The following is a 22,142-nucleotide window of genomic DNA, read 5'->3' as shown; positions in this document are numbered from 1 at the left end:
TACATTTTGGAGGACAGGGACAGCTGTAAGGGGTGAAAGGGAGGCCGTTTTTAACCTACGTCTATGAGACAGTAAAGGTTAAAAGTTGAATCATTTTCTTACAATTTCTCATCCCTGACCTACAGAGAATCGAAAAAAGAATTTACGTAGCTATTTGCCGTAAGACATTCAGGATTTGACCATACACTATTGCCTCTGCTCCAGCATTAAAATTGTTTATTAACTTTGTGACCTTAGTTTGCTGCCATCTTTCTCGGTGTACGGCCACTCCCCAAATTGGAGTCAGTTTTGAACACATTTCAAAATTCTTAAATACATTTTGGAGGATAGGGACGGCTGTAAGGGGTGAAAGGGAGGCCGTTTTTAACCTACGTCTATGAGACAGTAAAGGTTAAAAATTTAATCATATTCTTACAATTTCTCTTTCTCGGTGTACGGCCACTCCCCAAATTGGAGTCAGTTTTGAACACATTTCAAAATTCTTAAATACATTTTGGAGGACAGGGACGGCTGTAAGGGGTGAAAGGGAGGCCGTTTTTAACCTACGTCTATGAGACAGTAAAGGTTAAAAGTTGAATCATTTTCTTACAATTTCTCATCCCTGACCTACAGAGAATCGAAAAAAGAATTTACGTAGCTATTTGCCGTAAGAGATTCAGGATTGGACCATACACTATTGCTTCTGCTCCAGCATTAAAATTGTTTATTAACTTTGTGACCTTAGTTTGCTGCCATCTTTCTTGGTGTATGGCCACTCCCCAAATTGGAGTCAGTTTTGAACACATTTCAAAATTCTTAAATACATTTTGGAGGACAGGGACGGCTGTAAGGGGTGATAGGGAGGCCGTTTTTAACCTACGTCTATGAGACAGTAAAGGTTAAAAGTTGAATCATTTTCTTACAATTTCTCTTTCTCGGTGTACGGCCACTCCCCAAATTGGAGTCAGTTTTGAACACATTTCAAAATTCTTAAATACATTTTGGAGGACAGGGACGGCTGTAAGGGGTGAAAGGGAGGCCGTTTTTAACCTACGTCTATGAGACAGTAAAGGTTAAAAGTTGAATCATTTTCTTACAATTTCTCATCCCTGACCTACAGAGAATCGAAAAAAGAATTTACGTAGCTATTTGCCGTAAGACATTCAGGATTGGACCATACACTATTGCCTCTGCTCCAGCATTAAAATTGTTTAATAACTTTGTGACCTTAGTTTGCTGCCATCTTTCTCGGTGTACGGCCACTCCCCAAATTGGAGTCAGTTTTGAACACATTTCAAAATTCTTAAATACATTTTGGAGGACAGGGACGGCTGTAAGGGGTGAAAGGGAGGCCGTTTTTAACCTACGTCTATGAGACAGTAAAGGTTAAAAGTTGAATCATTTTATTACAATTTCTCATCCCTGACCTACAGAGAATCGAAAAAAGAATTTACGTAGCTATTTGCCATAAGACATTCAGGATTGGACCATACACTATTGCCTCTGCGCCAGCATTAAAATTGTTTATTAACTTTGTGACCTTAGTTTGCTGCCATCTTTCTCGGTGTACGGCCACTCCCCAAATTGGAGTCAGTTTTGAACACATTTCAAAATTCTTAAATACATTTTGGAGGACAGGGACAGCTGTAAGGGGTGAAAGGGAGGCCGTTTTTAACCTACGTCTATGAGACAGTAAAGGTTAAAAGTTGAATCATTTTCTTACAATTTCTCATCCCTGACCTACAGAGAATCGAAAAAAGAATTTACGTAGCTATTTGCCGTAAGACATTCAGGATTTGACCATACACTATTGCCTCTGCTCCAGCATTAAAATTGTTTATTAACTTTGTGACCTTAGTTTGCTGCCATCTTTCTCGGTGTACGGCCACTCCCCAAATTGGAGTCAGTTTTGAACACATTTCAAAATTCTTAAATACATTTTGGAGGACAGGGACGGCTGTAAGGGGTGAAAGGGAGGCCGTTTTTAACCTACGTCTATGAGACAGTAAAGGTTAAAAGTTGAATCATTTTCTTACAATTTCTCATCCCTGACCTACAGAGAATCGAAAAAAGAATTTACGTAGCTATTTGCCGTAAGAGATTCAGGATTGGACCATACACTATTGCTTCTGCTCCAGCATTAAAATTGTTTATTAACTTTGTGACCTTAGTTTGCTGCCATCTTTCTCGGTGTATGGCCACTCCCCAAATTGGAGTCAGTTTTGAACACATTTCAAAATTCTTAAATACATTTTGGAGGACAGGGACGGCTGTAAGGGGTGATAGGGAGGCCGTTTTTAACCTACGTCTATGAGACAGTAAAGGTTAAAAGTTGAATCATTTTCTTACAATTTCTCTTTCTCGGTGTACTGCCACTCCCCAAATTGGAGTCAGTTTTGAACACATTTCAAAATTCTTAAATACATTTTGGAGGACAGGGACGGCTGTAAGGGGTGAAAGGGAGGCAGTTTTTAACCTACGTCTATGAGACAGTAAAGGTTAAAAGTTGAATCATTTTCTTACAATTTCTCATCCCTGACCTACAGAGAATCGAAAAAAGAATTTACGTAGCTATTTGCCGTAAGACATTCAGGATTGGACCATACACTATTGCCTCTGCGCCAGCATTAAAATTGTTTATTAACTTTGTGACCTTAGTTTGCTGCCATCTTTCTCGGTGTACGGCCACTCCCCAAATTGGAGTCAGTTTTGAACACATTTCAAAATTCTTAAATACATTTTGGAGGATAGGGACGGCTGTAAGGGGTGAAAGGGAGGCCGTTTTTAACCTACGTCTATGAGACAGTAAAGGTTAAAAGTTGAATCATTTTCTTACAATTTCTCTTTCTCGGTGTACGGCCACTCCCCAAATTGGAGTCAGTTTTAAACACATTTCAAAATTCTTAAATACATTTTGGAGGACAGGGACGGCTGTAAGGGGTGAAAGGGAGGCCGTTTTTAACCTACGTCTATGAGACAGTAAAGGTTAAAAGTTGAATCATTTTCTTACAATTTCTCTTTCTCGGTGTACTGCCACTCCCCAAATTGGAGTCAGTTTTGAACACATTTCAAAATTCTTAAATACATTTTGGAGGACAGGGACGGCTGTAATGGGTGAAAGGGAGGCCGTTTTTAACCTACGTCTATGAGACAGTAAAGGTTAAAAGTTGAATCATTTTCTTACAATTTCTCTTTCTCGGTGTACTGCCACTCCCCAAATTGGAGTCAGTTTTGAACACATTTCAAAATTCTTAAATACATTTTGGAGGACAGGGACGGCTGTAAGGGGTGAAAGGGAGGCCGTTTTTAACCTACGTCTATGAGACAGTAAAGGTTAAAAGTTGAATCATTTTCTTACAATTTCTCATCCCTGACCTACAGAGAATCGAAAAAAGAATTTACGTAGCTATTTGCCGTAAGACATTCAGGATTGGACCATACACTATTGCCTCTGCGCCAGCATTAAAATTGTTTATTAACTTTGTGACCTTAGTTTGCTGCCATCTTTCTCGGTGTACGGCCACTCCCCAAATTGGAGTCAGTTTTGAACACATTTCAAAATTCTTAAATACATTTTGGAGGATAGGGACGGCTGTAAGGGGTGAAAGGGAGGCCGTTTTTAACCTACGTCTATGAGACAGTAAAGGTTAAAAGTTGAATCATTTTCTTACAATTTCTCTTTCTCGGTGTACGGCCACTCCCCAAATTGGAGTCAGTTTTAAACACATTTCAAAATTCTTAAATACATTTTGGAGGACAGGGACGGCTGTAAGGGGTGAAAGGGAGGCCGTTTTTAACCTACGTCTATGAGACAGTAAAGGTTAAAAGTTGAATCATTTTCTTACAATTTCTCTTTCTCTGTGTACTGCCACTCCCCAAATTGGAGTCAGTTTTGAACACATTTCAAAATTCTTAAATACATTTTGGAGGACAGGGACGGCTGTAATGGGTGAAAGGGAGGCCGTTTTTAACCTACGTCTATGAGACAGTAAAGGTTAAAAGTTGAATCATTTTCTTACAATTTCTCTTTCTCGGTGTACTGCCACTCCCCAAATTGGAGTCAGTTTTGAACACATTTCAAAATTCTTAAATACATTTTGGAGGACAGGGACGGCTGTAAGGGGTGAAAGGGAGGCCGTTTTTAACCTACGTCTATGAGACAGTAAAGGTTAAAAGTTGAATCATTTTCTTACAATTTCTCTTTCTCGGTGTACGGCCACTCCCCAAATTGGAGTCAGTTTTGAACACATTTCAAAATTCTTAAATACATTTTGGAGGACAGGGACGGCTGTAAGGGGTGAAAGGGAGGCCGTTTTTAACCTACGTCTATGAGACAGTAAAGGTTAAAAGTTGAATCATTTTCTTACAATTTCTCATCCCTGACCTACAGAGAATCGAAAAAAGAATTTACGTAGCTATTTGCCGTAAGAGATTCAGGATTGGACCATACACTATTGCCTCCGCTCCAGCATTAAAATTGTTTATTAACTTTGTGACCTTAGTTTGCTGCCATCTTTCTCGGTGTACGGCCACTCCCCAAATTGGAGTCAGTTTTAACACATTTCAAAATTCTTAAATACATTTTGGAGGACAGGGACGGCTGTAAGGGGTGAAAGGGAGGCCGTTTTTAACCTACGTCTATGAGACAGTAAAGGTTAAAAGTTGAATCATTTTCTTACAATTTCTCTTTCTCGGTGTACTGCCACTCCCCAAATTGGAGTCAGTTTTGAACACATTTCAAAATTCTTAGATACATTTTGGAGGACAGGGACGGCTGTAAGGGGTGAAAGGGAGGCCGTTTTTAACCTACGTCTATGAAACAGTAAAGGTTAAAAGTTGAATCATTTTCTTACAATTTCTCTTTCTCGGTGTACGGCCACTCCCCAAATTGGAGTCAGTTTTGAACACATTTCAAAATTCTTAAATACATTTTGGAGGATAGGGACGGCTGTAAGGGGTGAAAGCGAGGCCGTTTTTAACCTACGTCTGAGACAGTAAAGGTTAAAAGTTTAATCATATTCTTACAATTTCTCTTTCTCGGTGTACGGCCACTCCCCAAATTGGAGTCAGTTTTGAACACATTTCAAAATTCTTAAATACATTTTGGAGGACAGGGACGGCTGTAAGGGGTGAAAGGGAGGCCGTTTTTAACCTACGTCTATGAGACAGTAAAGGTTAAAAGTTGAATCATTTTATTACAATTTCTCATCCCTGACCTACAGAGAATCGAAAAAAGAATTTACGTAGCTATTTGCCATAAGACATTCAGGATTGGACCATACACTATTGCCTCTGCGCCAGCATTAAAATTGTTTATTAACTTTGTGACCTTAGTTTGCTGCCATCTTTCTCGGTGTACGGCCACTCCCCAAATTGGAGTCAGTTTTGAACACATTTCAAAATTCTTAAATACATTTTGGAGGACAGGGACAGCTGTAAGGGGTGAAAGGGAGGCCGTTTTTAACCTACGTCTATGAGACAGTAAAGGTTAAAAGTTGAATCAGTTTCTTACAATTTCTCATCCCTGACCTACAGAGAATCGAAAAAAGAATTTACGTAGCTATTTGCCGTAAGACATTCAGGATTGGACCATACACTATTGCCTCTGCTCCAGCATTAAAATTGTTTATTAACTTTGTGACCTTAGTTTGCTGCCATCTTTCTCGGTGTACGGCCACTCCCCAAATTGGAGTCAGTTTTGAACACATTTCAAAATTCTTAAATACATTTTGGAGGATAGGGACGGCTGTAAGGGGTGAAAGGGAGGCCGTTTTTAACCTACGTCTATGAGACAGTAAAGGTTAAAAGTTTAATCATATTCTTACAATTTCTCTTTCTCGGTGTACGGCCACTCCCCAAATTGGAGTCAGTTTTGAACACATTTCAAAATTCTTAAATACATTTTGGAGGACAGGGACGGCTGTAAGGGGTGAAAGGGAGGCCGTTTTTAACCTACGTCTATGAGACAGTAAAGGTTAAAAGTTGAATCATTTTCTTACAATTTCTCATCCCTGACCTACAGAGAATCGAAAAAAGAATTTACGTAGCTATTTGCCGTAAGAGATTCAGGATTGGACCATACACTATTGCCTCTGCTCCAGCATTAAAATTCTTTATTAACTTTGTGACCTTAGTTTGCTGCCATCTTTCTCGGTGTATGGCCACTCCCCAAATTGGAGTCAGTTTTGAACACATTTCAAAATTCTTAAATACATTTTGGAGGACAGGGACGGCTGTAAGGGGTGAAAGGGAGGCCATTTTTAACCTACGTCTATGAGACAGTAAAGGTTAAAAGTTGAATCATTTTCTTACAATTTCTCTTTCTCGGTGTACTGCCACTCCCCAAATTGGAGTCAGTTTTGAACACATTTCAAAATTCTTAAATACATTTTGGAGGACAGGGACGGCTGTAAGGGGTGAAAGGGAGGCCGTTTTTAACCTACGTCTATGAAACAGTAAAGGTTAAAAGTTGAATCATTTTCTTACAATTTCTCTTTCTCTGTGTACGGCCATTCCCCAAATTGGAGTCAGTTTTGAACACATTTCAAAATTCTTAAATACATTTTGGAGGACAGGGACGGCTGTAAGGGGTGAAAGGGAGGCCGTTTTTAACCTACGTCTATGAGACAGTAAAGGTTAAAAGTTGAATCATTTTCTTACAATTTCTCATCCCTGACCTACAGAGAATCGAAAAAAGAATTTACGTAGCTATTTGCCGTAAGACATTCAGGATTGGACCATACACTATTGCCTCTGCGCCAGCATTAAAATTGTTTATTAACTTTGTGACCTTAGTTTGCTGCCATCTTTCTCGGTGTACGGCCACTCCCCAAATTGGAGTCAGTTTTGAACACATTTCAAAATTCTTAAATACATTTTGGAGGACAGGGACAGCTGTAAGGGGTGAAAGGGAGGCCGTTTTTAACCTACGTCTATGAGACAGTAAAGGTTAAAAGTTGAATCATTTTCTTACAATTTCTCATCCCTGACCTACAGAGAATCGAAAAAAGAATTTACGTAGCTATTTGCCGTAAGACATTCAGGATTTGACCATACACTATTGCCTCTGCTCCAGCATTAAAATTGTTTATTAACTTTGTGACCTTAGTTTGCTGCCATCTTTCTCGGTGTACGGCCACTCCCCAAATTGGAGTCAGTTTTGAACACATTTCAAAATTCTTAAATACATTTTGGAGGACAGGGACGGCTGTAAGGGGTGAAAGGGAGGCCGTTTTTAACCTACGTCTATGAGACAGTAAAGGTTAAAAGTTGAATCATTTTCTTACAATTTCTCATCCCTGACCTACAGAGAATCGAAAAAAGAATTTACGTAGCTATTTGCCGTAAGAGATTCAGGATTGGACCATACACTATTGCTTCTGCTCCAGCATTAAAATTGTTTATTAACTTTGTGACCTTAGTTTGCTGCCATCTTTCTCGGTGTATGGCCACTCCCCAAATTGGAGTCAGTTTTGAACACATTTCAAAATTCTTAAATACATTTTGGAGGACAGGGACGGCTGTAAGGGGTGATAGGGAGGCCGTTTTTAACCTACGTCTATGAGACAGTAAAGGTTAAAAGTTGAATCATTTTCTTACAATTTCTCTTTCTCGGTGTACTGCCACTCCCCAAATTGGAGTCAGTTTTGAACACATTTCAAAATTCTTAAATACATTTTGGAGGACAGGGACGGCTGTAAGGGGTGAAAGGGAGGCAGTTTTTAACCTACGTCTATGAGACAGTAAAGGTTAAAAGTTGAATCATTTTCTTACAATTTCTCATCCCTGACCTACAGAGAATCGAAAAAAGAATTTACGTAGCTATTTGCCGTAAGACATTCAGGATTGGACCATACACTATTGCCTCTGCGCCAGCATTAAAATTGTTTATTAACTTTGTGACCTTAGTTTGCTGCCATCTTTCTCGGTGTACGGCCACTCCCCAAATTGGAGTCAGTTTTGAACACATTTCAAAATTCTTAAATACATTTTGGAGGATAGGGACGGCTGTAAGGGGTGAAAGGGAGGCCGTTTTTAACCTACGTCTATGAGACAGTAAAGGTTAAAAGTTGAATCATTTTCTTACAATTTCTCTTTCTCGGTGTACGGCCACTCCCCAAATTGGAGTCAGTTTTAAACACATTTCAAAATTCTTAAATACATTTTGGAGGACAGGGACGGCTGTAAGGGGTGAAAGGGAGGCCGTTTTTAACCTACGTCTATGAGACAGTAAAGGTTAAAAGTTGAATCATTTTCTTACAATTTCTCTTTCTCGGTGTACTGCCACTCCCCAAATTGGAGTCAGTTTTGAACACATTTCAAAATTCTTAAATACATTTTGGAGGACAGGGACGGCTGTAATGGGTGAAAGGGAGGCCGTTTTTAACCTACGTCTATGAGACAGTAAAGGTTAAAAGTTGAATCATTTTCTTACAATTTCTCTTTCTCGGTGTACTGCCACTCCCCAAATTGGAGTCAGTTTTGAACACATTTCAAAATTCTTAAATACATTTTGGAGGACAGGGACGGCTGTAAGGGGTGAAAGGGAGGCCGTTTTTAACCTACGTCTATGAGACAGTAAAGGTTAAAAGTTGAATCATTTTCTTACAATTTCTCATCCCTGACCTACAGAGAATCGAAAAAAGAATTTACGTAGCTATTTGCCGTAAGACATTCAGGATTGGACCATACACTATTGCCTCTGCGCCAGCATTAAAATTGTTTATTAACTTTGTGACCTTAGTTTGCTGCCATCTTTCTCGGTGTACGGCCACTCCCCAAATTGGAGTCAGTTTTGAACACATTTCAAAATTCTTAAATACATTTTGGAGGATAGGGACGGCTGTAAGGGGTGAAAGGGAGGCCGTTTTTAACCTACGTCTATGAGACAGTAAAGGTTAAAAGTTGAATCATTTTCTTACAATTTCTCTTTCTCGGTGTACGGCCACTCCCCAAATTGGAGTCAGTTTTAAACACATTTCAAAATTCTTAAATACATTTTGGAGGACAGGGACGGCTGTAAGGGGTGAAAGGGAGGCCGTTTTTAACCTACGTCTATGAGACAGTAAAGGTTAAAAGTTGAATCATTTTCTTACAATTTCTCTTTCTCTGTGTACTGCCACTCCCCAAATTGGAGTCAGTTTTGAACACATTTCAAAATTCTTAAATACATTTTGGAGGACAGGGACGGCTGTAATGGGTGAAAGGGAGGCCGTTTTTAACCTACGTCTATGAGACAGTAAAGGTTAAAAGTTGAATCATTTTCTTACAATTTCTCTTTCTCGGTGTACTGCCACTCCCCAAATTGGAGTCAGTTTTGAACACATTTCAAAATTCTTAAATACATTTTGGAGGACAGGGACGGCTGTAAGGGGTGAAAGGGAGGCCGTTTTTAACCTACGTCTATGAGACAGTAAAGGTTAAAAGTTGAATCATTTTCTTACAATTTCTCTTTCTCGGTGTACGGCCACTCCCCAAATTGGAGTCAGTTTTGAACACATTTCAAAATTCTTAAATACATTTTGGAGGACAGGGACGGCTGTAAGGGGTGAAAGGGAGGCCGTTTTTAACCTACGTCTATGAGACAGTAAAGGTTAAAAGTTGAATCATTTTCTTACAATTTCTCATCCCTGACCTACAGAGAATCGAAAAAAGAATTTACGTAGCTATTTGCCGTAAGAGATTCAGGATTGGACCATACACTATTGCCTCCGCTCCAGCATTAAAATTGTTTATTAACTTTGTGACCTTAGTTTGCTGCCATCTTTCTCGGTGTACGGCCACTCCCCAAATTGGAGTCAGTTTTAACACATTTCAAAATTCTTAAATACATTTTGGAGGACAGGGACGGCTGTAAGGGGTGAAAGGGAGGCCGTTTTTAACCTACGTCTATGAGACAGTAAAGGTTAAAAGTTGAATCATTTTCTTACAATTTCTCTTTCTCGGTGTACTGCCACTCCCCAAATTGGAGTCAGTTTTGAACACATTTCAAAATTCTTAGATACATTTTGGAGGACAGGGACGGCTGTAAGGGGTGAAAGGGAGGCCGTTTTTAACCTACGTCTATGAAACAGTAAAGGTTAAAAGTTGAATCATTTTCTTACAATTTCTCTTTCTCGGTGTACGGCCACTCCCCAAATTGGAGTCAGTTTTGAACACATTTCAAAATTCTTAAATACATTTTGGAGGATAGGGACGGCTGTAAGGGGTGAAAGCGAGGCCGTTTTTAACCTACGTCTGAGACAGTAAAGGTTAAAAGTTTAATCATATTCTTACAATTTCTCTTTCTCGGTGTACGGCCACTCCCCAAATTGGAGTCAGTTTTGAACACATTTCAAAATTCTTAAATACATTTTGGAGGACAGGGACGGCTGTAAGGGGTGAAAGGGAGGCCGTTTTTAACCTACGTCTATGAGACAGTAAAGGTTAAAAGTTGAATCATTTTATTACAATTTCTCATCCCTGACCTACAGAGAATCGAAAAAAGAATTTACGTAGCTATTTGCCATAAGACATTCAGGATTGGACCATACACTATTGCCTCTGCGCCAGCATTAAAATTGTTTATTAACTTTGTGACCTTAGTTTGCTGCCATCTTTCTCGGTGTACGGCCACTCCCCAAATTGGAGTCAGTTTTGAACACATTTCAAAATTCTTAAATACATTTTGGAGGACAGGGACGGCTGTAAGGGGTGAAAGGGAGGCCGTTTTTAACCTACGTCTATGAGACAGTAAAGGTTAAAAGTTGAATCATTTTCTTACAATTTCTCATCCCTGACCTACAGAGAATCGAAAAAAGAATTTACGTAGCTATTTGCCGTAAGACATTCAGGATTGGACCATACACTATTGCCTCTGCTCCAGCATTAAAATTGTTTATTAACTTTGTGACCTTAGTTTGCTGCCATCTTTCTCGGTGTACGGCCACTCCCCAAATTGGAGTCAGTTTTGAACACATTTCAAAATTCTTAAATACATTTTGGAGGATAGGGACGGCTGTAAGGGGTGAAAGGGAGGCCGTTTTTAACCTACGTCTATGAGACAGTAAAGGTTAAAAGTTTAATCATATTCTTACAATTTCTCTTTCTCGGTGTACGGCCACTCCCCAAATTGGAGTCAGTTTTGAACACATTTCAAAATTCTTAAATACATTTTGGAGGACAGGGACGGCTGTAAGGGGTGAAAGGGAGGCCGTTTTTAACCTACGTCTATGAGACAGTAAAGGTTAAAAGTTGAATCATTTTCTTACAATTTCTCATCCCTGACCTACAGAGAATCGAAAAAAGAATTTACGTAGCTATTTGCCGTAAGAGATTCAGGATTGGACCATACACTATTGCCTCTGCTCCAGCATTAAAATTCTTTATTAACTTTGTGACCTTAGTTTGCTGCCATCTTTCTCGGTGTATGGCCACTCCCCAAATTGGAGTCAGTTTTGAACACATTTCAAAATTCTTAAATACATTTTGGAGGACAGGGACGGCTGTAAGGGGTGAAAGGGAGGCCATTTTTAACCTACGTCTATGAGACAGTAAAGGTTAAAAGTTGAATCATTTTCTTACAATTTCTCTTTCTCGGTGTACTGCCACTCCCCAAATTGGAGTCAGTTTTGAACACATTTCAAAATTCTTAAATACATTTTGGAGGACAGGGACGGCTGTAAGGGGTGAAAGGGAGGCCGTTTTTAACCTACGTCTATGAAACAGTAAAGGTTAAAAGTTGAATCATTTTCTTACAATTTCTCTTTCTCTGTGTACGGCCATTCCCCAAATTGGAGTCAGTTTTGAACACATTTCAAAATTCTTAAATACATTTTGGAGGACAGGGACGGCTGTAAGGGGTGAAAGGGAGGCCGTTTTTAACCTACGTCTATGAGACAGTAAAGGTTAAAAGTTGAATCATTTTCTTACAATTTCTCATCCCTGACCTACAGAGAATCGAAAAAAGAATTTACGTAGCTATTTGCCGTAAGACATTCAGGATTGGACCATACACTATTGCCTCTGCGCCAGCATTAAAATTGTTTATTAACTTTGTGACCTTAGTTTGCTGCCATCTTTCTCGGTGTACGGCCACTCCCCAAATTGGAGTCAGTTTTGAACACATTTCAAAATTCTTAAATACATTTTGGAGGATAGGGACGGCTGTAAGGGGTGAAAGGGAGGCCGTTTTTAACCTACGTCTATGAGACAGTAAAGGTTAAAAGTTGAATCATTTTCTTACAATTTCTCTTTCTCGGTGTACGGCCACTCCCCAAATTGGAGTCAGTTTTGAACACATTTCAAAATTCTTAAATACATTTTGGAGGACAGGGACGGCTGTAAGGGGTGAAAGGGAGGCCGTTTTTAACCTACGTCTATGAGACAGTAAAGGTTAAAAGTTGAATCATTTTCTTACAATTTCTCATCCCTGACCTACAGAGAATCGAAAAAAGAATTTACGTAGCTATTTGCCGTAAGACATTCAGGATTGGACCATACACTATTGCCTCTGCTCCAGCATTAAAATTGTTTAATAACTTTGTGACCTTAGTTTGCTGCCATCTTTCTCGGTGTACGGCCACTCCCCAAATTGGAGTCAGTTTTGAACACATTTCAAAATTCTTAAATACATTTTGGAGGACAGGGACGGCTGTAAGGGGTAAAAGGGAGGCCGTTTTTAACCTACGTCTATGAGACAGTAAAGGTTAAAAGTTGAATCATTTTATTACAATTTCTCATCCCTGACCTACAGAGAATCGAAAAAAGAATTTACGTAGCTATTTGCCATAAGACATTCAGGATTGGACCATACACTATTGCCTCTGCGCCAGCATTAAAATTGTTTATTAACTTTGTGACCTTAGTTTGCTGCCATCTTTCTCGGTGTACGGCCACTCCCCAAATTGGAGTCAGTTTTGAACACATTTCAAAATTCTTAAATACATTTTGGAGGACAGGGACGGCTGTAAGGGGTGAAAGGGAGGCCGTTTTTAACCTACGTCTATGAGACAGTAAAGGTTAAAAGTTGAATCATTTTCTTACAATTTCTCTTTCTCGGTGTACTGCCACTCCCTAAATTGGAGTCAGTTTTGAACACATTTCAAAATTCTTAAATACATTTTGGAGGACAGGGACGGCTGTAAGGGGTGAAAGGGAGGCCGTTTTTAACCTACGTCTATGAAACAGTAAATTTTAAAAGTTGAATCATTTTCTTACAATTTCTCTTTCTCGTTGTACGGCCACTCCCCAAATTGGAGTCAGTTTTGAACACATTTCAAAATTCTTAAATACATTTTGGAGGACAGGGACGGCTGTAAGGGGTGAAAGGGAGGCCGTTTTTAACCTACGTCTATGAGACAGTAAAGGTTAAAAGTTGAATCATTTTCTTACAATTTCTCTTTCTCGGTGTACGGCCACTCTCCAAATTGGAGTCAGTTTTGAACACATTTCAAAATTCTTAAATACATTTTGGAGGACAGGGACGGCTGTAAGGGGTGAAAGGGAGGCCGTTTTTAACCTACGTCTATGAGACAGTAAAGGTTAAAAGTTGAATCATTTTCTTACAATTTCTCATCCCTGACCTACAGAGAATCGAAAAAAGAATTTACGTAGCTATTTGCCGTAAGACATTCAGGATTGGACCATACACTATTGCCTCTGCTCCAGCATTAAAATTGTTTATTAACTTTGTGACCTTAGTTTGCTGCCATCTTTCTCGGTGTACGGCCACTCCCCAAATTGGAGTCAGTTTTGAACACATTTCAAAATTCTTAAATACATTTTGGAGGATAGGGACGGCTGTAAGGGGTGAAAGGGAGGCCGTTTTTAACCTACGTCTATGAGACAGTAAAGGTTAAAAGTTTAATCATATTCTTACAATTTCTCTTTCTCGGTGTACGGCCACTCCCCAAATTGGAGTCAGTTTTGAACACATTTCAAAATTCTTAAATACATTTTGGAGGACAGGGACGGCTGTAAGGGGTGAAAGGGAGGCCGTTTTTAACCTACGTCTATGAGACAGTAAAGGTTAAAAGTTGAATCATTTTCTTACAATTTCTCATCCCTGACCTACAGAGAATCGAAAAAAGAATTTACGTAGCTATTTGCCATAAGACATTCAGGATTGGACCATACACTTTTGCCTCTGCGCCAGCATTAAAATTGTTTATTAACTTTGTGACCTTAGTTTGCTGCCATCTTTCTCGGTGTACGGCCACTCCCCAAATTGGAGTCAGTTTTGAACACATTTCAAAATTCTTAAATACATTTTGGAGGACAGGGACGGCTGTAAGGGGTGAAAGGGAGGCCGTTTTTAACCTACGTCTATGAGACAGTAAAGGTTAAAAGTTGAATCATTTTCTTACAATTTTTTCATCCCTGACCTACAGAGAATCGAAAAAAGAATTTACGTAGCTATTTGCCGTAAGACATTCAGGATTGGACCATACACTATTGCCTCTGCTCCAGCATTAAAATTGTTTATTAACTTTGTGACCTTAGTTTGCTGCCATCTTTCTCGGTGTATGGCCACTCCCCAAATTGGAGTCAGTTTTGAACACATTTCAAAATTCTTAAATACATTTTGGAGGACAGGGACGGCTGTAAGGGGTGAAAGGGAGGCCGTGAGACAGTAAAGGTTAAAAGTTGAATCATTTTCTTACAATTTCTCTTTCTCGGTGTACTGCCACTCCCTAAATTGGAGTCAGTTTTGAACACATTTCAAAATTCTTAAATACATTTTGGAGGACAGGGACGGCTGTAAGGGGTGAAAGGGAGGCCGTTTTTAACCTACGTCTATGAAACAGTAAATTTTAAAAGTTGAATCATTTTCTTACAATTTCTCTTTCTCGGTGTACGGCCACTCTCCAAATTGGAGTCAGTTTTGAACACATTTCAAAATTCTTAAATACATTTTGGAGGACAGGGACGGCTGTAAGGGGTGAAAGGGAGGCCGTTTTTAACCTACGTCTATGAGACAGTAAAGGTTAAAAGTTGAATCATTTTCTTACAATTTCTCATCCCTGACCTACAGAGAATCGAAAAAAGAATTTACGTAGCTATTTGCCGTAAGACATTCAGGATTGGACCATACACTATTGCCTCTGCTCCAGCATTAAAATTGTTTATTAACTTTGTGACCTTAGTTTGCTGCCATCTTTCTCGGTGTATGGCCACTCCCCAAATTGGAGTCAGTTTTGAACACATTTCAAAATTCTTAAATACATTTTGGAGGACAGGGACGGCTGTAAGGGGTGAAAGGGAGGCCGTGAGACAGTAAAGGTTAAAAGTTGAATCATTTTCTTACAATTTCTCTTTCTCGGTGTACTGCCACTCCCTAAATTGGAGTCAGTTTTGAACACATTTCAAAATTCTTAAATACATTTTGGAGGACAGGGACGGCTGTAAGGGGTGAAAGGGAGGCCGTTTTTAACCTACGTCTATGAAACAGTAAATTTTAAAAGTTGAATCATTTTCTTACAATTTCTCTTTCTCGGTGTACTGCCACTCCCTAAATTGGAGTCAGTTTTGAACACATTTCAAAATTCTTAAATACATTTTGGAGGACAGGGACGGCTGTAAGGGGTGAAAGGGAGGCCGTTTTTAACCTACGTCTATGAAACAGTAAATTTTAAAAGTTGAATCATTTTCTTACAATTTCTCTTTCTCGGTGTACGGCCACTCCCCAAATTGGAGTCAGTTTTGAACACATTTCAAAATTCTTAAATACATTTTGGAGGACAGGGACGGCTGTAAGGGGTGAAAGGGAGGCCGTTTTTAACCTACGTCTATGAGACAGTAAAGGTTAAAAGTTGAATCATTTTCTTACAATTTCTCTTTCTCGGTGTACGGCCACTCTCCAAATTGGAGTCAGTTTTGAACACATTTCAAAATTCTTAAATACATTTTGGAGGACAGGGACGGCTGTAAGGGGTGAAAGGGAGGCCGTTTTTAACCTACGTCTATGAGACAGTAAAGGTTAAAAGTTGAATCATTTTCTTACAATTTCTCATCCCTGACCTACAGAGAATCGAAAAAAGAATTTACGTAGCTATTTGCCGTAAGACATTCAGGATTGGACCATACACTATTGCCTCTGCTCCAGCATTAAAATTGTTTATTAACTTTGTGACCTTAGTTTGCTGCCATCTTTCTCGGTGTACGGCCACTCCCCAAATTGGAGTCAGTTTTGAACACATTTCAAAATTCTTAAATACATTTTGGAGGATAGGGACGGCTGTAAGGGGTGAAAGGGAGGCCGTTTTTAACCTACGTCTATGAGACAGTAAAGGTTAAAAGTTGAATCATTTTCTTACAATTTCTCTTTCTCGGTGTACGGCCACTCCCCAAATTGGAGTCAGTTTTAAACACATTTCAAAATTCTTAAATACATTTTGGAGGACAGGGACGGCTGTAAGGGGTGAAAGGGAGGCCGTTTTTAACCTACGTCTATGAGACAGTAAAGGTTAAAAGTTGAATCATTTTCTTACAATTTCTCTTTCTCGGTGTACTGCCACTCCCCAAATTGGAGTCAGTTTTGAACACATTTCAAAATTCTTAAATACATTTTGGAGGACAGGGACGGCTGTAATGGGTGAAAGGGAGGCCGTTTTTAACCTACGTCTATGAGACAGTAAAGGTTAAAAGTTGAATCATTTTCTTACAATTTCTCTTTCTCGGTGTACTGCCACTCCCCAAATTGGAGTCAGTTTTGAACACATTTCAAAATTCTTAAATACATTTTGGAGGACAGGGACGGCTGTAAGGGGTGAAAGGGAGGCCGTTTTTAACCTACGTCTATGAGACAGTAAAGGTTAAAAGTTGAATCATTTTCTTACAATTTCTCATCCCTGACCTACAGAGAATCGAAAAAAGAATTTACGTAGCTATTTGCCGTAAGACATTCAGGATTGGACCATACACTATTGCCTCTGCGCCAGCATTAAAATTGTTTATTAACTTTGTGACCTTAGTTTGCTGCCATCTTTCTCGGTGTACGGCCACTCCCCAAATTGGAGTCAGTTTTGAACACATTTCAAAATTCTTAAATACATTTTGGAGGATAGGGACGGCTGTAAGGGGTGAAAGGGAGGCCGTTTTTAACCTACGTCTATGAGACAGTAAAGGTTAAAAGTTGAATCATTTTCTTACAATTTCTCTTTCTCGGTGTACGGCCACTCCCCAAATTGGAGTCAGTTTTAAACACATTTCAAAATTCTTAAATACATTTTGGAGGACAGGGACGGCTGTAAGGGGTGAAAGGGAGGCCGTTTTTAACCTACGTCTATGAGACAGTAAAGGTTAAAAGTTGAATCATTTTCTTACAATTTCTCTTTCTCTGTGTACTGCCACTCCCCAAATTGGAGTCAGTTTTGAACACATTTCAAAATTCTTAAATACATTTTGGAGGACAGGGACGGCTGTAATGGGTGAAAGGGAGGCCGTTTTTAACCTACGTCTATGAGACAGTAAAGGTTAAAAGTTGAATCATTTTCTTACAATTTCTCTTTCTCGGTGTACTGCCACTCCCCAAATTGGAGTCAGTTTTGAACACATTTCAAAATTCTTAAATACATTTTGGAGGACAGGGACGGCTGTAAGGGGTGAAAGGGAGGCCGTTTTTAACCTACGTCTATGAGACAGTAAAGGTTAAAAGTTGAATCATTTTCTTACAATTTCTCTTTCTCGGTGTACGGCCACTCCCCAAATTGGAGTCAGTTTTGAACACATTTCAAAATTCTTAAATACATTTTGGAGGACAGGGACGGCTGTAAGGGGTGAAAGGGAGGCCGTTTTTAACCTACGTCTATGAGACAGTAAAGGTTAAAAGTTGAATCATTTTCTTACAATTTCTCATCCCTGACCTACAGAGAATCGAAAAAAGAATTTACGTAGCTATTTGCCGTAAGAGATTCAGGATTGGACCATACACTATTGCCTCCGCTCCAGCATTAAAATTGTTTATTAACTTTGTGACCTTAGTTTGCTGCCATCTTTCTCGGTGTACGGCCACTCCCCAAATTGGAGTCAGTTTTAACACATTTCAAAATTCTTAAATACATTTTGGAGGACAGGGACGGCTGTAAGGGGTGAAAGGGAGGCCGTTTTTAACCTACGTCTATGAGACAGTAAAGGTTAAAAGTTGAATCATTTTCTTACAATTTCTCTTTCTCGGTGTACTGCCACTCCCCAAATTGGAGTCAGTTTTGAACACATTTCAAAATTCTTAGATACATTTTGGAGGACAGGGACGGCTGTAAGGGGTGAAAGGGAGGCCGTTTTTAACCTACGTCTATGAAACAGTAAAGGTTAAAAGTTGAATCATTTTCTTACAATTTCTCTTTCTCGGTGTACGGCCACTCCCCAAATTGGAGTCAGTTTTGAACACATTTCAAAATTCTTAAATACATTTTGGAGGATAGGGACGGCTGTAAGGGGTGAAAGCGAGGCCGTTTTTAACCTACGTCTGAGACAGTAAAGGTTAAAAGTTTAATCATATTCTTACAATTTCTCTTTCTCGGTGTACGGCCACTCCCCAAATTGGAGTCAGTTTTGAACACATTTCAAAATTCTTAAATACATTTTGGAGGACAGGGACGGCTGTAAGGGGTGAAAGGGAGGCCGTTTTTAACCTACGTCTATGAGACAGTAAAGGTTAAAAGTTGAATCATTTTATTACAATTTCTCATCCCTGACCTACAGAGAATCGAAAAAAGAATTTACGTAGCTATTTGCCATAAGACATTCAGGATTGGACCATACACTATTGCCTCTGCGCCAGCATTAAAATTGTTTATTAACTTTGTGACCTTAGTTTGCTGCCATCTTTCTCGGTGTACGGCCACTCCCCAAATTGGAGTCAGTTTTGAACACATTTCAAAATTCTTAAATACATTTTGGAGGACAGGGACGGCTGTAAGGGGTGAAAGGGAGGCCGTTTTTAACCTACGTCTATGAGACAGTAAAGGTTAAAAGTTGAATCATTTTCTTACAATTTCTCATCCCTGACCTACAGAGAATCGAAAAAAGAATTTACGTAGCTATTTGCCGTAAGACATTCAGGATTGGACCATACACTATTGCCTCTGCTCCAGCATTAAAATTGTTTATTAACTTTGTGACCTTAGTTTGCTGCCATCTTTCTCGGTGTACGGCCACTCCCCAAATTGGAGTCAGTTTTGAACACATTTCAAAATTCTTAAATACATTTTGGAGGATAGGGACGGCTGTAAGGGGTGAAAGGGAGGCCGTTTTTAACCTACGTCTATGAGACAGTAAAGGTTAAAAGTTTAATCATATTCTTACAATTTCTCTTTCTCGGTGTACGGCCACTCCCCAAATTGGAGTCAGTTTTGAACACATTTCAAAATTCTTAAATACATTTTGGAGGACAGGGACGGCTGTAAGGGGTGAAAGGGAGGCCGTTTTTAACCTACGTCTATGAGACAGTAAAGGTTAAAAGTTGAATCATTTTCTTACAATTTCTCATCCCTGACCTACAGAGAATCGAAAAAAGAATTTACGTAGCTATTTGCCGTAAGAGATTCAGGATTGGACCATACACTATTGCCTCTGCTCCAGCATTAAAATTCTTTATTAACTTTGTGACCTTAGTTTGCTGCCATCTTTCTCGGTGTATGGCCACTCCCCAAATTGGAGTCAGTTTTGAACACATTTCAAAATTCTTAAATACATTTTGGAGGACAGGGACGGCTGTAAGGGGTGAAAGGGAGGCCATTTTTAACCTACGTCTATGAGACAGTAAAGGTTAAAAGTTGAATCATTTTCTTACAATTTCTCTTTCTCGGTGTACTGCCACTCCCCAAATTGGAGTCAGTTTTGAACACATTTCAAAATTCTTAAATACATTTTGGAGGACAGGGACGGCTGTAAGGGGTGAAAGGGAGGCCGTTTTTAACCTACGTCTATGAAACAGTAAAGGTTAAAAGTTGAATCATTTTCTTACAATTTCTCTTTCTCTGTGTACGGCCATTCCCCAAATTGGAGTCAGTTTTGAACACATTTCAAAATTCTTAAATACATTTTGGAGGACAGGGACGGCTGTAAGGGGTGAAAGGGAGGCCGTTTTTAACCTACGTCTATGAGACAGTAAAGGTTAAAAGTTGAATCATTTTCTTACAATTTCTCATCCCTGACCTACAGAGAATCGAAAAAAGAATTTACGTAGCTATTTGCCGTAAGACATTCAGGATTGGACCATACACTATTGCCTCTGCGCCAGCATTAAAATTGTTTATTAACTTTGTGACCTTAGTTTGCTGCCATCTTTCTCGGTGTACGGCCACTCCCCAAATTGGAGTCAGTTTTGAACACATTTCAAAATTCTTAAATACATTTTGGAGGATAGGGACGGCTGTAAGGGGTGAAAGGGAGGCCGTTTTTAACCTACGTCTATGAGACAGTAAAGGTTAAAAGTTGAATCATTTTCTTACAATTTCTCTTTCTCGGTGTACGGCCACTCCCCAAATTGGAGTCAGTTTTGAACACATTTCAAAATTCTTAAATACATTTTGGAGGACAGGGACGGCTGTAAGGGGTGAAAGGGAGGCCGTTTTTAACCTACGTCTATGAGACAGTAAAGGTTAAAAGTTGAATCATTTTCTTACAATTTCTCATCCCTGACCTACAGAGAATCGAAAAAAGAATTTACGTAGCTATTTGCCGTAAGACATTCAGGATTGGACCATACACTATTGCCTCTGCTCCAGCATTAAAATTGTTTAATAACTTTGTGACCTTAGTTTGCTGCCATCTTTCTCGGTGTACGGCCACTCCCCAAATTGGAGTCAGTTTTGAACACATTTCAAAATTCTTAAATACATTTTGGAGGACAGGGACGGCTGTAAGGGGTAAAAGGGAGGCCGTTTTTAACCTACGTCTATGAGACAGTAAAGGTTAAAAGTTGAATCATTTTATTACAATTTCTCATCCCTGACCTACAGAGAATCGAAAAAAGAATTTACGTAGCTATTTGCCATAAGACATTCAGGATTGGACCATACACTATTGCCTCTGCGCCAGCATTAAAATTGTTTATTAACTTTGTGACCTTAGTTTGCTGCCATCTTTCTCGGTGTACGGCCACTCCCCAAATTGGAGTCAGTTTTGAACACATTTCAAAATTCTTAAATACATTTTGGAGGACAGGGACGGCTGTAAGGGGTGAAAGGGAGGCCGTTTTTAACCTACGTCTATGAGACAGTAAAGGTTAAAAGTTGAATCATTTTCTTACAATTTCTCTTTCTCGGTGTACTGCCACTCCCTAAATTGGAGTCAGTTTTGAACACATTTCAAAATTCTTAAATACATTTTGGAGGACAGGGACGGCTGTAAGGGGTGAAAGGGAGGCCGTTTTTAACCTACGTCTATGAAACAGTAAATTTTAAAAGTTGAATCATTTTCTTACAATTTCTCTTTCTCGTTGTACGGCCACTCCCCAAATTGGAGTCAGTTTTGAACACATTTCAAAATTCTTAAATACATTTTGGAGGACAGGGACGGCTGTAAGGGGTGAAAGGGAGGCCGTTTTTAACCTACGTCTATGAGACAGTAAAGGTTAAAAGTTGAATCATTTTCTTACAATTTCTCATCCCTGACCTACAGAGAATCGAAAAAAGAATTTACGTAGCTATTTGCCGTAAGACATTCAGGATTGGACCATACACTATTGCCTCTGCTCCAGCATTAAAATTGTTTATTAACTTTGTGACCTTAGTTTGCTGCCATCTTTCTCGGTGTACGGCCACTCCCCAAATTGGAGTCAGTTTTGAACACATTTCAAAATTCTTAAATACATTTTGGAGGATAGGGACGGCTGTAAGGGGTGAAAGGGAGGCCGTTTTTAACCTACGTCTATGAGACAGTAAAGGTTAAAAGTTTAATCATATTCTTACAATTTCTCTTTCTCGGTGTACGGCCACTCCCCAAATTGGAGTCAGTTTTGAACACATTTCAAAATTCTTAAATACATTTTGGAGGACAGGGACGGCTGTAAGGGGTGAAAGGGAGGCCGTTTTTAACCTACGTCTATGAGACAGTAAAGGTTAAAAGTTGAATCATTTTCTTACAATTTCTCATCCCTGACCTACAGAGAATCGAAAAAAGAATTTACGTAGCTATTTGCCATAAGACATTCAGGATTGGACCATACACTTTTGCCTCTG

Source organism: Lissotriton helveticus, chromosome 12, assembly GCF_964261635.1.
Source record: "Lissotriton helveticus chromosome 12, aLisHel1.1, whole genome shotgun sequence".
Taxonomy (NCBI): domain Eukaryota; kingdom Metazoa; phylum Chordata; class Amphibia; order Caudata; family Salamandridae; genus Lissotriton; species Lissotriton helveticus.
The sequence above is the reverse complement of the archived record's forward strand: the minus strand, read 5'-3'. Positions refer to the sequence as shown.